At 36.2% G+C, this 15,239-nt stretch overlaps 1 long non-coding RNA gene across 1 annotated transcript in view; it reads left to right on the top strand.

Moving 5' to 3' along the window:
• The window catches only part of LOC135418306 (uncharacterized), a 23,313-nt gene extending 8,074 nt beyond the window's left edge, over positions 1-15,239 (top strand). Inside the window, exons 4-7 of the long non-coding RNA XR_010432388.1 lie at positions 34-162; positions 1,742-2,011; positions 3,506-3,786; positions 14,449-15,239. This is a non-coding gene — a long non-coding RNA (uncharacterized LOC135418306). The remainder of the gene's footprint in view (positions 1-33; positions 163-1,741; positions 2,012-3,505; positions 3,787-14,448) is intronic.

Raw genomic sequence — 15,239 nt, 5'->3', positions numbered from 1 at the left:
GGCTATATAAAAGTTCACCTATTTCTTCCTTAGATCCTGTTACATGTAGACCCTTTTGGGTCACTGGCTTCAGCTCCATCACAGTATCCTTACATATGTTGGTGGTGCCTTGACCACTGAACCATGCTGGAGAAACTGGTGTTCACTGAATTAGAGGGTCAGGTAAGTGTTTGTTTGTTCATAATGCTGTCTTGTATACAGCATATGAAAAGAACCCATAAGATTTTGAATAATTTTTTAATCTGTAAATGGTCACAAAATTGGCAATTTATTCTGCCTTTTCTCTCAGTCACTAGAGACTCCATAATCCAGCAGTTCTTGTAATCTGATGCTTGCTGTGTCATCACATTAAAAAGAATTGGCAATTTAATACATAAGGCTTGATGAAACTGGGTGAGGAAAAGAAGTCTTTATTTTTTTCTTTCTGTAAATAGCAGTGTGCTGAAATGTCTCACATTACCAGGTTCCGGTTTTTACAAACCATCTTCAGAGTTGGTACAACTGTTTTGAGATTGATTTATTTATATAGCAATTAACATCAGATTTTATATCTTGTTTATAAACTAGGGGGGAGGGGGAAAAGAGAATTTTGGGTACTTTGCTACTTTATTGCTAATACAAAAGCAGTAATATACAAACTATGTCAAATTAAGCGATTCTGTGCCAAATAATGCTGTGGATTAAAGTATTTCACTTACTCTGAAGCAAACACTGGCTATCTTCTCAATCATGTAATAGATTTTTTTCCCCCTAGTTTTATGAAGTATATATGCAGAACTGTGTTTCTTAAGCTTATATTTTAGGTTGGAAATGGCTGACATTTCATCGATGTTTGTATTAGTCTTAACAGTGTAATTAGAATTATATGCTATTTTAACAATATTTGGATATTCATGACATAAGTCAATTCCTTGCAATATAGTAGCTGTATTATGTAAAACGGTTGTTTGTTCTTTATCTACACATATAGTGATCATTGGAAGTTTTGCTGAGGAAACTTAGAAAAGACAACTACTTAAAATGTGTGTTGTTGGATAAAGCTTTTGGATGATAAATACATAGTAATCTGGTAAACCAAATGGATTCAGGTCAAATGAGATACTTGAAAATCACGCTTTTCCTTCCTGCATTGTCACTTTTGAAAGGAAAGGGATATTTATTGTCGTGGCAAGTGTGTCAAACACAGTAGTGACTTTCCAAATGCTGTCATTTTTATGATTATAATTTGTGTTTACCTAAGTTTTATCTTTTGTTGAGCCAAGCAGAACTTTAGCAATTTTATAATGCAATTGTACATCCAGTAATGACAATCTGTACTTCCTGGGTGTGTGTGAATGGCAGTTAAACATTTCTCTAAGTCACTTGCCTATTCACTGTATTTGCAGTATATGCAAAAGTAAAATAGAGCAGTTCTTTCCTCAAAATCACTTCTATTTAACTTGGATCTAACTTTGTCCTAAAGGGTAAAAAGCAGACAAACAACACAAGAAAATGAACAAAAGACAACCTCAAAAAATGGCTTTTTCTGAGAAGCTCTATTTTATGTGTGTTTCACAAACATAACACAAAATGAGGAGCAAGGTTTATTTTCTCTACAACTTTGTCTTTCACTTGAAAGTATAATATCTGAGATTTTTAAGTCTTTCCATCACTGATGGTATTATAAAATATTGGTTGATAGTGTATTTTGTGTTTCTTTTTTAATTAGTTTATGTAATTTATTTGTTAATTGACAATCCAGAGAAGCATTGAAGGAGCTTGGAAAAGGAGTTTGAAGGAGTATGGAAAATCACAGAACTTCTGCATCAGTTTTGTCTTCATTTTGGGACCAAGTATTCAAAACCAGACATCAAATGAATGGACATCACAAACAAATCCATCATAAAAAACCAAACCCACAAATGAAAGAGAGGGACAGAAGAAAGAAGCCTGAAGATAATCCTGTGTGCTCCAACACAAAAGCAACTAGAAAGACGGATTCAAGTTAATTTAAGTGCAATACCTACAATAGGTACCACCTCTATTACAGCAAAACTTGCTATTTTGTTCCTTCATTGCAGAACTTTTGATAGTCTGGCTCATTTATTTGTTTGCTTATTTACTTACTTATTTTTATGAGAAAGTTGCTCCTGGATAGCCTGAACAAAATAAGGTACTCTGTTCAAATAGCTGCCTTCTGCTTGGTTTATGGTATAGTACCAGGCTTTTGAAAAAATTAACTGGACGCTGATCAAAAGGTGCTGCTAAAGGTTTTCTATTACATTTTGTTACAAGAAACAACAAAGTGGAGTCACTGAGATAAGCTCTTGGAAGAGCCAAGAGAGGTGCTGTGAGACTTCTTGGAATTCTACAAGTTAACTAGGTGAAAAAACAGCTTCCTTTGTAGTCAAGGCTGCATTTTTAAGAGGCGTGTTTATTGAACACCAATTTTATTAGTTAGTGTAAAATTCTACTTATCTGCAGTTTTAAGAGTTAACACCAACACTTTGCCTGACCTCAAGTGCATCCTTTCTTCCAAGGAGAAGTTGAGAAGGCATTTGATGCTTCCCTATTATTCTGAAAAGATCTCTCTTTTTGATGAAGAAATAGTAATCTCTGGTAGCCACCTGTCCATGAGTTGACATTACAAAATATTCTGATAACTTTCCTAATCTTTAGATAGAGAAGTTTGTGTGCATCTGTTTCTCTAGGTTTCTTCTAAGTATGTGAATTTGGTTTTGGGCGTGTTCTTTTCTTTGTTGTTGTTAATGGCCATACATTATTAGAAAATAGTTTAACTAGAGAAGTCACTTCTACAGTTGTGTATTATAAATTAATTCAAGTTATCAAACTTTTTTCCCCAAATAGGTTCTTTATCCCACTGTTTTCTAGGGCTGAAGTATTTATCTATACTGAGTCTGGACTTCCTGGTTTGATGTTGGTATTGTTTGCATGGAAAGAAATAAACACATGTTTTAGGAGCTTGCTGAAATTGGTACAATTAAAAAAGGAGGCGAAAGTGGAATTTGGATTTGGTTAGTCAAAGGCCTAATTACTTGAAGTAAGCTAGCAGCTTTGTTAGTAGGTAGTGAGTAGACCAGAGTGCTGCTGCTGTACCTTTCGCTCAGGCATCCATCTTTTGTTTATTTTTTTTTGTTTGTTTTTTAAATGAAGCAGTCAGTTAACAAAACTTGCCTCTGTTTTAAGTTGGAGAAGTATAAGGTTAAGCACGTTACATTATTGTATCATTGCCACAGTTATTTTTGAACCAGTGGAGTATGACAATCCAAATTTTTTCTGAGGTTACTTGTTAAACATGTCATCTGATGAACGCACTTCCTTTCTGTTTCGAAAGCAAAGGGCACATTTTGGGCTGGGTCTCTGGACCTCTCCCTGCAATGCTGCTTGTAATTACCGCAAAGATTAAGAACTTGAACTTTCCATACCTAGTCCTGACTTGAGCTTTGCCTGACTTAGTTTTGTACAGCAAAACAAACTTCATGTCAACACTGTTTCTTTCTTACAGCCCCCCTGAAGTGCAAACTCCTGAAACCAGCAATTAGCCGTAGTACCTGCCCGTGGCTGTCTCTTAATTCTTTCTGCTGAAGGCTCTGACCCCGCGGCAGAACAGGATCTGTCTCCAGTTGTGGGGAGCTCAATTGCACGCAGCTCCAGCCGGCTGTGTGTCCTGCAGCACAGAACGAACAGCTGATGGCAGAATGGCCTTGAGACAACACTGCCATGCTGACCTGACTGCGACTCCAAGCAGCCGGGCTGTGCTACCACACAGAGCTCCAGTATGCCAAAGTAAGTAGCCTCATTTTCTCTTTGTCCCAGCGTTGTCTCTCGTTATGCCTAACACAGTCACTTGGGAAGCATATTTGAGAGTCTATTGATGCTGTAAAACTTGAAGAAATTCTTTTAAACTGAGAAAGGTCTGCCGTCACGAGGTTACCAGTGAAGTGTTCCTAACGGGACTTGGAAAACCAGCTGTTTTTCCTTGCTGTCTTGTTGCGCTTTGTTTGTTTTTCGCCAGGAGGGGGCAGCAAATGAACAACGTCCGAGGGGAATTTTTACTTTTCAAACGCTTTTCTAGTGTTCTTTTTTGCCTGAGATCCTCAGTGTGAGCTACATACCGATGTGAGAGTTTAAAGTGATGATTTCTACCTATTTTGCTACAAGGATAGCTGGAATGTACGAATTGGAAGTCTTCATTCTTTTTGGTATTAAGCAGTAAAATTTATTTAGCAAAATCTATGTCAAGTTTATAAAAAGCGCAGTTCTGTATGAAGGTTTAAGATTTTTATGACTGTGGCAATTAGTTCTGGGTATATTTTAAAGGATAAAATAACCAAAAAACCGAACCCCATGACAATATTAATTAATGTCACCTAAGTCTTACTTAATGTGTTTCAAATATTTATTTTCTATGTTGCAAGTTAATGTAATATTACAATTCAGAATAATGTTCTCACAGACGTTTTTCTCTCATCAGAAAATAAATCTGAGGATACACTAAAGCTAATGATGCTTTTAATTCATGTATAATTAATGCATTCATGTAAGGGGTGGCTTGTGTGTACTGCTGACAGAGCATGGGAGTTAAAGTTCTGAATTCACAGGGAATTCTAGTGATGCTAAACGATATAACCAAATTTTATTGCCTTATTTCAGCCACAAAGTACAGTTTTGTCATCTAAAACTTTATGGAGGCATACCACATTACTGATTGGGAGCATAGTGGGGGGTTTTTTGTGACTGTATGGGAGAATGCTGACTATTACCTATCACTGTGAATTTCTTGAAAATGTTTGGCTGTAGTTCTGTTTAAGTTAGAGATCAAGTAGTTAGCAAGAAGCCACAGAGAGAGGGCAGTCTATTCTTTTCAGTTGCTGAGTTCTATCCAATAGTTCCTATAAAAGAAGGGCAGATCATAGTGGCATCTATGAATGTCAGCTCCTATTATCAGCCTTCAAAAGCTAACTGGGAAGAATGAAGCTGATTCCTAACAGGACCGATTTATTGATAGTCTTACAAGTGTTATAATGCTTGTGGGACCTTTATGGAGTCTAAAACTTGATAAAGGGAATTCAAGACCCTTTGGTCTATATGGGTTAGAATGTCCCACTGTGTAGATAGATACACCTTATCTATATGTCAGGAATGAAAGGCTGAATCATCCATATTCCAGGTTCCTTTGGACTTTTGTCCCTTAACTTTAGAAGACTTAATCAACCCTCCTTTTCTCCTTCAAAAAAAGAGAACATGTCTATTTCTGGGGATTTTGCACTGCAAGTGCTGCCTACGATGGTAACTTCATCAGAATTCTGAAATTTTCATTTAAAGCTATTAAATGGGCTGGAAATAAGCAGTTATGCTTACACTTTCTTTTTAAAGAGTAATTGAAATAGCTAGAAATTCCAAAAAGCATTACTTTTCTACAAAGCATTTCAGAAAGGTTGTTCTATGAAGTCATTATGAAATGACTTTAAATGCATTGAATATACAGTTATAATTCTCATTTAAATGAGTAGAAATGAAAACAAAAAATATTTTCCAAGTCCATGAATTGGTATGTTACCCCTTTGAACTACACTTGGATTCACAAGAGTATTACAGAAAATAGCCCCTGCATTTTTGGGCTCTGCTTCGTAGCTCTAAAAAGGTTCTGCCTATCCTGTAGGAGTTAAAACTCTAGATCTTTGACTTTTTGGGAGGTTTTTTGTGATGGTTTTTCTACTTTAAAGATGACAAATGTTCAGGGAAGCGGGGGAAATTATTACAAATAGTTACACAGAATGGCACAGCTTGACTTTCAGAGTTGGCTTTCATCTTGAAGCCTGCTGTTTAAATCCCAGATTTTTCCATATTGGCCCTTGGTTCTACTGAGGTCACTGTTTTAGCACCTTCTCTTCATCAAACACTTCAACAACTCCCCTGAGTAGTTAAGTTCTCTCATGCAAGTTAAGGGCTTTTATTCTTTGAGCAATGTGAGCTTCATTTTTGTTGTGCAAGAAAGTGTTAATCCACACAAACAACTGAAGATTAAATCCCCTTTTGCATCTTTTTTGTTTGAACACTGTTGCATAAAATATCAACTGTATGATTCACTGTTACTTTAGAATTAGCAGAAATACTTTTACCAGTAGAATTCTTGAGTATAATATAAACTAATTTCCTTGTTTTTTAAAATGCTTTGTTTTCAAAATAGCTGGACTTTAATTGCCTTCATAAATGTTGTGAAAATAGCTGTGTTTTCATTATAAAGTGTTTAAAGAATGAGTAATCCTGTTTATTACATCCAACATGTGAATGTAATGCATGTATTTGGAAGTAGTATTTACTCAGTAATTAATTATTTACAGGTATGTGTCCTTTTGCTGAGCGCTTGTCAATAATCTGGATAGAGGTGCACCTTTTCAAACCTACTATACTTGACTTCCACAAGGCAAAGATTTTAAACTTCTGTGCTTGTCTTTCTCCCTTTGAAATTACTGTGTGTTAAAGATGTGACTTTACAGCATTAAAGACTTGTGTTTCAATTTGTGAATAGCCACTGCTTCCTCTGTTGCTGAAATCTGGGGAACTCTAAGTGCTTAGATCTATATGGTTTTGAGGTATTCTAAGCATGGTATGGGGAAGAATCTGGAAAATCAAGGAATTTGGAACACCGCATCTGTGATCTGCATCGGTCTTTTCAAATGTTTTACAATTTTAATTCCTAGGAATCCTCTTTGTGTATAAGCACATACATAATTTTCGTATGCTTCCCCCCCCCCTTTTAAATAAATTCCACTTGCAGGCCTGAAAGAGTAGCAGATTACACAGCAGAGACAAATAATTTCTAGAAAACTTAGGTGGACCATTCAAACATAAAAATACCACAATCTGATATGATCATGTTGCGTTATGCAGTATTGGCTGCTAGTAAATTAATTTGACACAGCAAACTATCATTTGGGAATATAAGTAAATAATTGAAAATTAATAAACTAGTGACTGAAGTATTTAGTTGTATATAGGTTTGATAGGAATCTTTGTGCTCTTCTCCATAGTGATATCAATCTTTCCTAACTAATAGCCTTAAATACTCATGATAAAAGGCATTAAAAGCCTAAATTAACACAGTAACTGAGAAATGTAATCCCTTCAGACCACTTATACAGGGGGAATAGATGATGATTTTCCAGCTGTGACAAGGTTCATTTCCTTTTTGACAGGAAGCATTGTTACAGTTAGTTCTGCAGAAACACATGGGAATGCATGCTGGCATCAAAGCCTTTCATTGCCAGCACTGTGTGTAGGAAACAAGGTCTCTCTGATACAGCAGATGCAAATGCATACAGGTGGATTACATATATGTCTTCTTTATGTTACCACTTAGGTAAACTGCTTAGGGAGATAAAAAAAAAGTACTGAACAGTTGAATATTGAATGCTGTGTAGGAGTGATTCTTTTGTGACATGAAAAAAATTTATAGAGAAAAGGGGTATTTTTCCCCTACTGGTAATTTTCCCTCTTATGTTGAATATGCAAAAACCAAACACTGTGATCCTGATTTAACAAAATAGGCAAATTTTTAACAGAAATGTTTTTTTGGATTTTTTTAATGGTAGTTAGGCATATTGATCTTTAAGGATATATTTGATCCTGGTTTAGGGTTTGTGTTCAGAAGACACCTATCTAAAGATATAGATACTGCAAAGAGAAGGATAGCTTATGTTGCTGGCTTGTTAACTGAAAAGGATGTCTCTGCTAGTTCAGAGGGATGTGGAGTTTAACCAGTTCATAAGTCTTTTTCTGTTTTGGTACTCCATGGCTAGGGAAGAAATAGGAATGTCTTCTCAAAACTTTTAAAATCATCTTGCACATAATGGCATATTTCAAGATTTTCAGTATAACAGAGTTGTTTTACCACCTTGACTACATTCCCTTTCATTTTCTGGAAAGCTTCCTGCTTCAGTTTTTTTGTTTTGAAATTTAATGTTGAATCTCTGTCAAAGGCCCTGCCTCTCTGTGTCTTATGCTCTGGGGTTCTTTCTGCCTCAGTCAAGTGATTTGTTTACATAGACTTTGTATTGCCATGGTTATATTAAGTCTACCATTCTGCCAGAAAAGGCACTCGCATTAGAAATTCCGAATTACAGTGAAGAAAGTACTTTGTAGCACTGTCTGCCTGGAACTGTTGGATCTACGCCATCTTGTTGGTATTTAAAAAGTAAAGCCTTCCTCCTTTCTTCTGAACTGAGCATTTTATAGGATTAGAAAATAAGTTTAGCTGAATGAATAGGATGGAAACGTGCTATGTTGTGTTAATGGCGTGAAAACTGCTACTTGTTATGTGCAGTGGGTGGGTGGACAGGACAGTGGGGCCAATTCGATGCTTCTGGTAATATTTAAATAAAATAGCTTGTGGAGAACTTGTCCTATAGGACCTGGCAGCATAGTGAATAGGGAATATCCACCTTTGTCCACATTGGCAGAATTAACTTCCTGTCAAGTTGAAGAAATGGAATACTCTTGCAGTCGTTTGGCAGGAGTGCGGCGCTCCCAACACTTGAGCATTGTGGGTGGTGCTGCATCCCATAGCGTTGGAGACATGGCATCACACATGGTGACAGAGGAGAGTAGGCAGATGTCTGGCAGGAAACATGGGTGTGAAGGGGGCTGATAGACGTCTCATGCTACTGGGACAGATGGCTCTCAATCTCTGTGGTGGCAAGTGTGCTGTGTCTTCAAAGACAGACATTTGCTCTATTAAATATTCTTAGCTTATGTGGAAGGCAACTGACAGGGCTTCTAAAGGTGCAGAAGAAGGAGAGTGATGGACAAAAAAGCGCCAGCTGACTTATGCTGGGAGCCTGGCTAGGCAGTGTGGCTAGGTTAATGTTGTTAATGATGTTTAGGTACATAAGTAGACAAGTGACCAAACCCATACAAAATAAATTAAACTTATGGAAAAAATGAAGACACTAAGTTACTGACTAGAAGAACAATTGCAAATCTAGAACTGTCTCCTATTCCTTGTTATGCTGATGACCACTTATGTGACCCACAGCAAACACATGTAATTAGTTTTAGGAAGCTGCTTATTACCTATGAAAATATAATTTATTGTCTAGATAACCAAGCCATTGACAATTGCTCCTGAAAATGTCATCAGCCCTTTCCTGTTTACTTCCCTGTTGACAACTGGGGGTAAGCATAAAGAATGCTGGCTATGCAGTAGTCTTGCAATGTGATATCCCCTGCAGTAATTCTTGAAAGATAACAGTAATAAAACTGGCACAGTAGACTTACTTGTAATAATGTTGGTGTGAAATGTCTTGAGGAGAATTGTTACTATACCAGGGTTGGAGTTAGGACTTAACACCAAGGATTCTTAAAATTTGTTCATTTCTCACTATTTTTTTTTTCACTCAAATGTTTTCATTGGTATTTATTTTACTTTTGGCTATAAAAATGAAAATAAGCTTGCCTATTTGGAGGTTGTACTGAATTACCTCCATTCAACCCTGACCTTTCTGTGATTCCATTTCATTTTTTTAGTCTGTGGTTAGGTTCATTTCAGGTTTTCCACTGTAAGACTGATTTTTCAGAATTTTCGTACAAATACGAAGTTAAATATTGTAAATTAAAATTTATCAATGGGAATGTAAATGAAAGGGGAAGCTAGTTCTTTAAGAATATACATCTCAATGTTTTTATTATTGAAAGTCATTGTTTTCCTTTTTCATTGTGACCTAAATATTGTCCTTGCTATCATTAGAGAAAATTCTTCATGTGTTTTCTTCATTAAGTTAAAATGCCTTTACCTTAATGTAATTTCCTATACTTCTTGAAAATTTCCTGTTCTGCTACATTTCCCCTTTGTGGGGGATTTGTTTGTTTTCAATTGGTGACATAGAGTACACCAAAAGTTGTCCCTCTGAACTTTAATTCAGAAAAAAAGATCAAAACTAAATTTTGAAATGGTTCTGGCCAGTCTTTCTTGATCAGACTTTTGGTTGAAGCCAAGTTTAGATGAGGTAGGTCTGCTACTGGTAAAACAGACTACAACCTTTTACTGCCCAGACCATTGTCTAAGATCATGCTTCATTAGCAACAGGATCATATAAAAGATGAGCTGTGGCTTGGAGGATGTGCTGTAAGTGCTAATCTGGTGATACCTTTCTGAATTTCCCACACACACTTTGTGTTCCCCTGGAAGATACAGCATCCTTCATATTTTGCTTTCCATTTCCAGGTAGGCGAGAAGCCTTTCAAATGTGAGGTCTGCTCTTATGCCTCTATAGTGGCACTTGCAAACACATGCTAGTGAGACACCATGTGAATGTTGACTTCATTCATATAGTTGGTAACTGTAAACAATCCCTCTGTCAGACAAATTCTGTACATTTGTTGGCTTTGAAAAAACAACAACAAACCCCCACACTTTAAGGTAGTCACTCCTACCAAAGTCAAGCATTTACATTTACATATATTCGTGTTGGGACCTTGGCTCTATGAAGGCTTTTTGTTTAAGGGAATTGCTTTCTGTCCCCTATTTACAGCTCTTTCTGTATTTAGCTACCACATAGACTGTGCTGCAAGATGTATGGAACACTAACAGGGTAAATACAAAAATATCCAGTAGAAGGTGACAGTACCTGTGCCTGTGTGTGAAAGGGTACTCGGACAAGTGGTAATGACTTATGTAAAAAACCCAAAAATGTGTTCATTCACTAACTTTGTCTTATTTGGTGTTTTAGGTGCACCACATTGCTTTTTCACTCTGATTTTGTCTGCAGCTTTGTTTGTAGTGTTTTGATTCCACCCTCCCACAGATTGAGGAAATGATCACATTTTTGATAGTGCTAGCACATCTCATTTTGCAGTGGTAGCAGAGTGTGTCATGTGATAAGTGGGAGCATGAGCTGGTCTTAGTAAAACCAAAGTACATGTTGAAAGTATGTGCTTAGCAGCCTTTAAATGTTAAATTTGTGTGTGTGTGTAAACTCTTTACACTAAATAATGTACTCTTTGCTTTGTTTATTTTTTTGTTTTAAAGCTAAAAGGTTTAAACTAAGATAAGCTTATGTCCACGAGTCACTTCTTGAGGTGTGCAGTGGTTGGTGGAAAGACAACTTGATTAGTTTTGGTTTGTTACCTGTGTAACAAAAAAAAAAAAAAAAAAAAAAAAAAGGTTAGTTTACTCTGGTTCTTTAGCTCTTATAATAAAGGTAATTCTGATTACAAAGCCAGTGCTCCTTTTGGAGAGCCTTTTGATGCCAGAATTAAAAACTGGAAATGCATCTATCAAAAGTGATAAAATACCTTGAGCTTAAAGTAAGTTCTCTCTTCACCAAGAGGTGTTCAGTATCTGGTAATAGAATAACAGGAAAAAAAGGCTTTTTCCTAGTTTTTGCGGCAGCTGTGTGAAAATGCAGAATTGTAAACATTATCCAAATGTTGTAACAAAAACCGAAGGAAATTCCTATAATGAAATGATCACTTACTGGCCTTGTTGCAATGATTTGTTTATTTATTGGATACAACTAAGCATGGCAGGGAGCTGTCATTAAGTCCTGTACTACTAAGCATCCTTTTTTGAGACAAATCATTCTGTAATACCTGCCATGATATTTCGTTTCTTTTTGCAGTGTTACTTTAAAAGCATATACTTTTTCACTTACTTGTAATAAGCCCTACTTACAGGAACCAATGATTTTGTTTCTTTCAAATTGTCAATATGCCTCCTTCCACCAACCTACTTTTCCCTGTTATATGCATGTTAGCCTTCATATTATAAACACTTGCATGCTTAACTTTTGCTGTAAAACTGGTTCCATTTGAAATTAATAGAATTCTTCTTTAATAAATTTAAAACATTATATAAATTTTAAACATTATATAATGAGAGTCTATGGGATGAGGAAGTGAATGTTTTAACCAGTGTCTGTAAGAGTAAATGATAACACCATTTGAAAGTACTCTTTCATTGTATGTGAAATCTACACTTAAAAAATATTTAGTTAATTTCTGCGTAGTGTTCCAGACCTAAATACTTTGGATGTTTGAAATGGCCACTTATGAAACAATTTGCCCAAATTGGGTAAATGCAGTTAGGGTTGTTCTGGTTTTGTTTTTTCTTAAGTAATTTATTTTGGGTCTGTAATAGTCCTAAGATTTTTAAGCACAATAGAATGTAGCACTCTCTATTTCAGAAATTGTATCAAAAATACAATGAAGTGTAGGAATAGTAAATAAAAAAGAAAGAAAGAAAAAAACTAAACAAACCCAACCTAGCCCCCAGGCATATTCTTTACACCAACACAGAACTCATTGGCTGATTCAGTGTGCTGTATTCAACAGCAAGGTATAAAGGGTCTGAATGTAAGCAAGACTAAGGATGGCATAACTGCAGTGGTGAAATATACAGAGCAGTGTGGTCTCTAAATCTTTACTGTATTTTGATATAGTTCATGAATAAATATAAATTGCTTACTGATACTCAGTTACAGAAGAATGTATCTCTACATGTATTGACACGTGTGTGTATATATGTACATGTTTGCAGCTGAGTTGTTCACAACAATTAGTCTTTAACACTTTTGTCTTATCAAGAGGTTAGAGCTATATAGAAGAGGAGACGTAAATTTGCTTGAGATATCTGCCACAGTGACTTGGAAGAGGCAGATGACTGCTTCTGATGGCACAGAATCCGACGGGTTCACATTTTTTGTAGTCTTGCTGTCAAAGACTTCAAGAAGAATTTCGTGGAAATTGTGCAATCCTGATGATAGTAGAGATAGGAAGGGTTCTGTGCTGCTTTAAGAATAATTTATGGGAAAATGTTTCATCCTTTGTATAAATCTTAGCTTGAAAATGCATGTTTTTCTATGCTAGGTCAACCAGTTAAATTTCTTGTTAGGTGTGAGGGAAAAGGAGTGTTAAGGTATGCTTTTCTCTTAAGTTAAGCATACTTCAGGGTGCCTCAGGTCTGTTGCTTGGTGCATTCCTGTAATAACACCACCACCAAACACTACTACCCCAAATATAGAAAACCCATAAATATTGGCATCACCAACCATGAAGTTTTTAAACTGGTATGGTGTATACATTGCTAAGTCTAAAATTTAGTTTTAGCCAACTTAATTGTTTAATCTAACCTCTCTGTAGATTCCATTCTGTATTCAATGAAGAATGATTGGTATTCCTACAAGACGTCTTAATTTCATATGAGATATTGTTTAAATGTGTGGGCTAATTCACCTATTAGGATTTCTTACTGCCTGCCTACAGTTAACTTTACAGAGGAAATGTAGAAGATAATACATCTGTTGACTATGTGGGTTGAATCCTCCTGTAGATAAATTGTTTTAATATCTTACCTGATAGATCTGCAGATAGTTGCTGTCAAAATAAATAGATACTCAATATTTGTTTGAGAGAAACCCAAAATTCAGAGAAGCTTATGTCATAAGTTGATAAGTTTTGGAGTCTCATGTTAGGTAAATGCTGAGATTAACCCAAAAGTCTGAGTCTGGGTTCTCTTGTAGCCTGTGTACAGCTGTATTCTTGATTGATCTTGCATGAGGGAAGTGTCAGAACCCAAAGGTTTAGATTTTAGATTTGGTATTTCCTGAATCTGATAGAACTGAGGTTTTGATTAGTATCAGATGATAATTCCACTGTCTCAGGGCACAATTTGGACCAATAGTAAGTATATGGCAGACCTCACATTTTAATATAGAATGAATCCTGGACAGTATTTGTCAAGGATTAACTTGTTATGGTTAAGTTCTTTAGTTTGAGGTATGTTCCTCAGTCATAGTGCAGAATAGGTAGAATAAATGCCAAATGCAAGTTCAGAACTTTTCAGTATATTCCTACCAGTTCGCAGCTTTCAGTACGTTGAGCTAGAATTATATGCACATGCAAATATGTGCATCTCTGGTGTATGTGGTTGCATGCTGGTGCAATTGTATTCAAAGTGCATATAAGTCCTGTTAAGACTAAAAAGTAAATTGGGACACTTTTTTTTGTAGGAGTTTAGATCTTTTGTTGCCTGTATAGAGGTTTTATTTTCAAAGAATAGATATATCCAGAAGAATATCCACAGCTGCACAACTGACACTGAAATAGAAATACTGCTGAAAACATGGTGGAAACTCCAATAACTTACTCCAGTGGTAGGGGAACAATGGTGGAAGGTATCACTTGTTTGTGTAAAAGGAGAGGTATTTTAGGTCTAGAACCCCTCACTTGTGAATACAGCTAGCTATAACCAAAATCGAACAGGAGAGCTGTGTTCTGGTCTAGCTCTGCTACTGGACAGGGCCATGAGATCTTGAGAAAGATGACTTACTGTTTGGCTGTTTTGGATTTGCAAACACTACAGCTAGAGACTGACTGCTTGTGCTTGTGTGGTGCTCATTCACTGCTACTGATGGTAGTAATGATAGATACATTTCTGTTTTATTACAGCATTCAGAAGAAGAGCGTGGACCTTCACATACACTGACCTCACACTGGTGAGGTATTTGGCTGTAGTTTTTGCTGCTCTTCTTTCCCTGGCAAACAACTTCTCTGAAAACATATTAGGAAATATTACCTGGGTTCAGGAACCTCATTAACCACTTCCCAGCCCATCTTTACCTTCAAATTACTCCTTGTGGAACATTAGGTTCTTCATGCTTAAACTTCCACCTGAGCATCCCAGCAAATAAAGAAGCTGCTGGCATGGTCAGGCTTTTGTGCTGAAAGCCAAGGATTATCTGGAAGAAGAGAAGAAATGGCCCTTATGTGGCAATTAAAAGAACTCCGTATGGTCTTTCCAAAGTACTTTGTGTGCGGTATGGTACAGGTGGTAACTTCAGTGTGCTGAGAGTATCATGGAGATTTATCTTGCACAAAGGTTGGACATGTTGATTTTTGGTCTGGTTACCTCTTGCTCATACATTCTGCTTACTTACTAATGAAGAGTTTGACATTTCAAGACAGAATCTGTTGAAAAGCGTCAAAGCTGACAGTGAACCCTACAAGTGGTTTGTGTATCACATCTTTCATTTTTAATACAGTCTGTATAAAACAGTAAATGATTCAAGAAAATCTACTGATGCTGTGGCATTTAATGTGGTAAAAAATATTCACTAAATTTCTTCCTGGTTACTTTTTATAACAAAATGTGTCTCTTATTATATTATTATTCTTCAGTGTTGAAGTAAAAATAGAAACTATTGAAATATGACATCAAATAAACTTGACTTGAAAATTCA

This window comes from Pseudopipra pipra, chromosome 1, assembly GCF_036250125.1.
Source record: "Pseudopipra pipra isolate bDixPip1 chromosome 1, bDixPip1.hap1, whole genome shotgun sequence".
Taxonomy (NCBI): Eukaryota; Metazoa; Chordata; class Aves; order Passeriformes; family Pipridae; genus Pseudopipra; species Pseudopipra pipra.
This window is presented reverse-complemented; position numbering and strand designations above follow the sequence as displayed.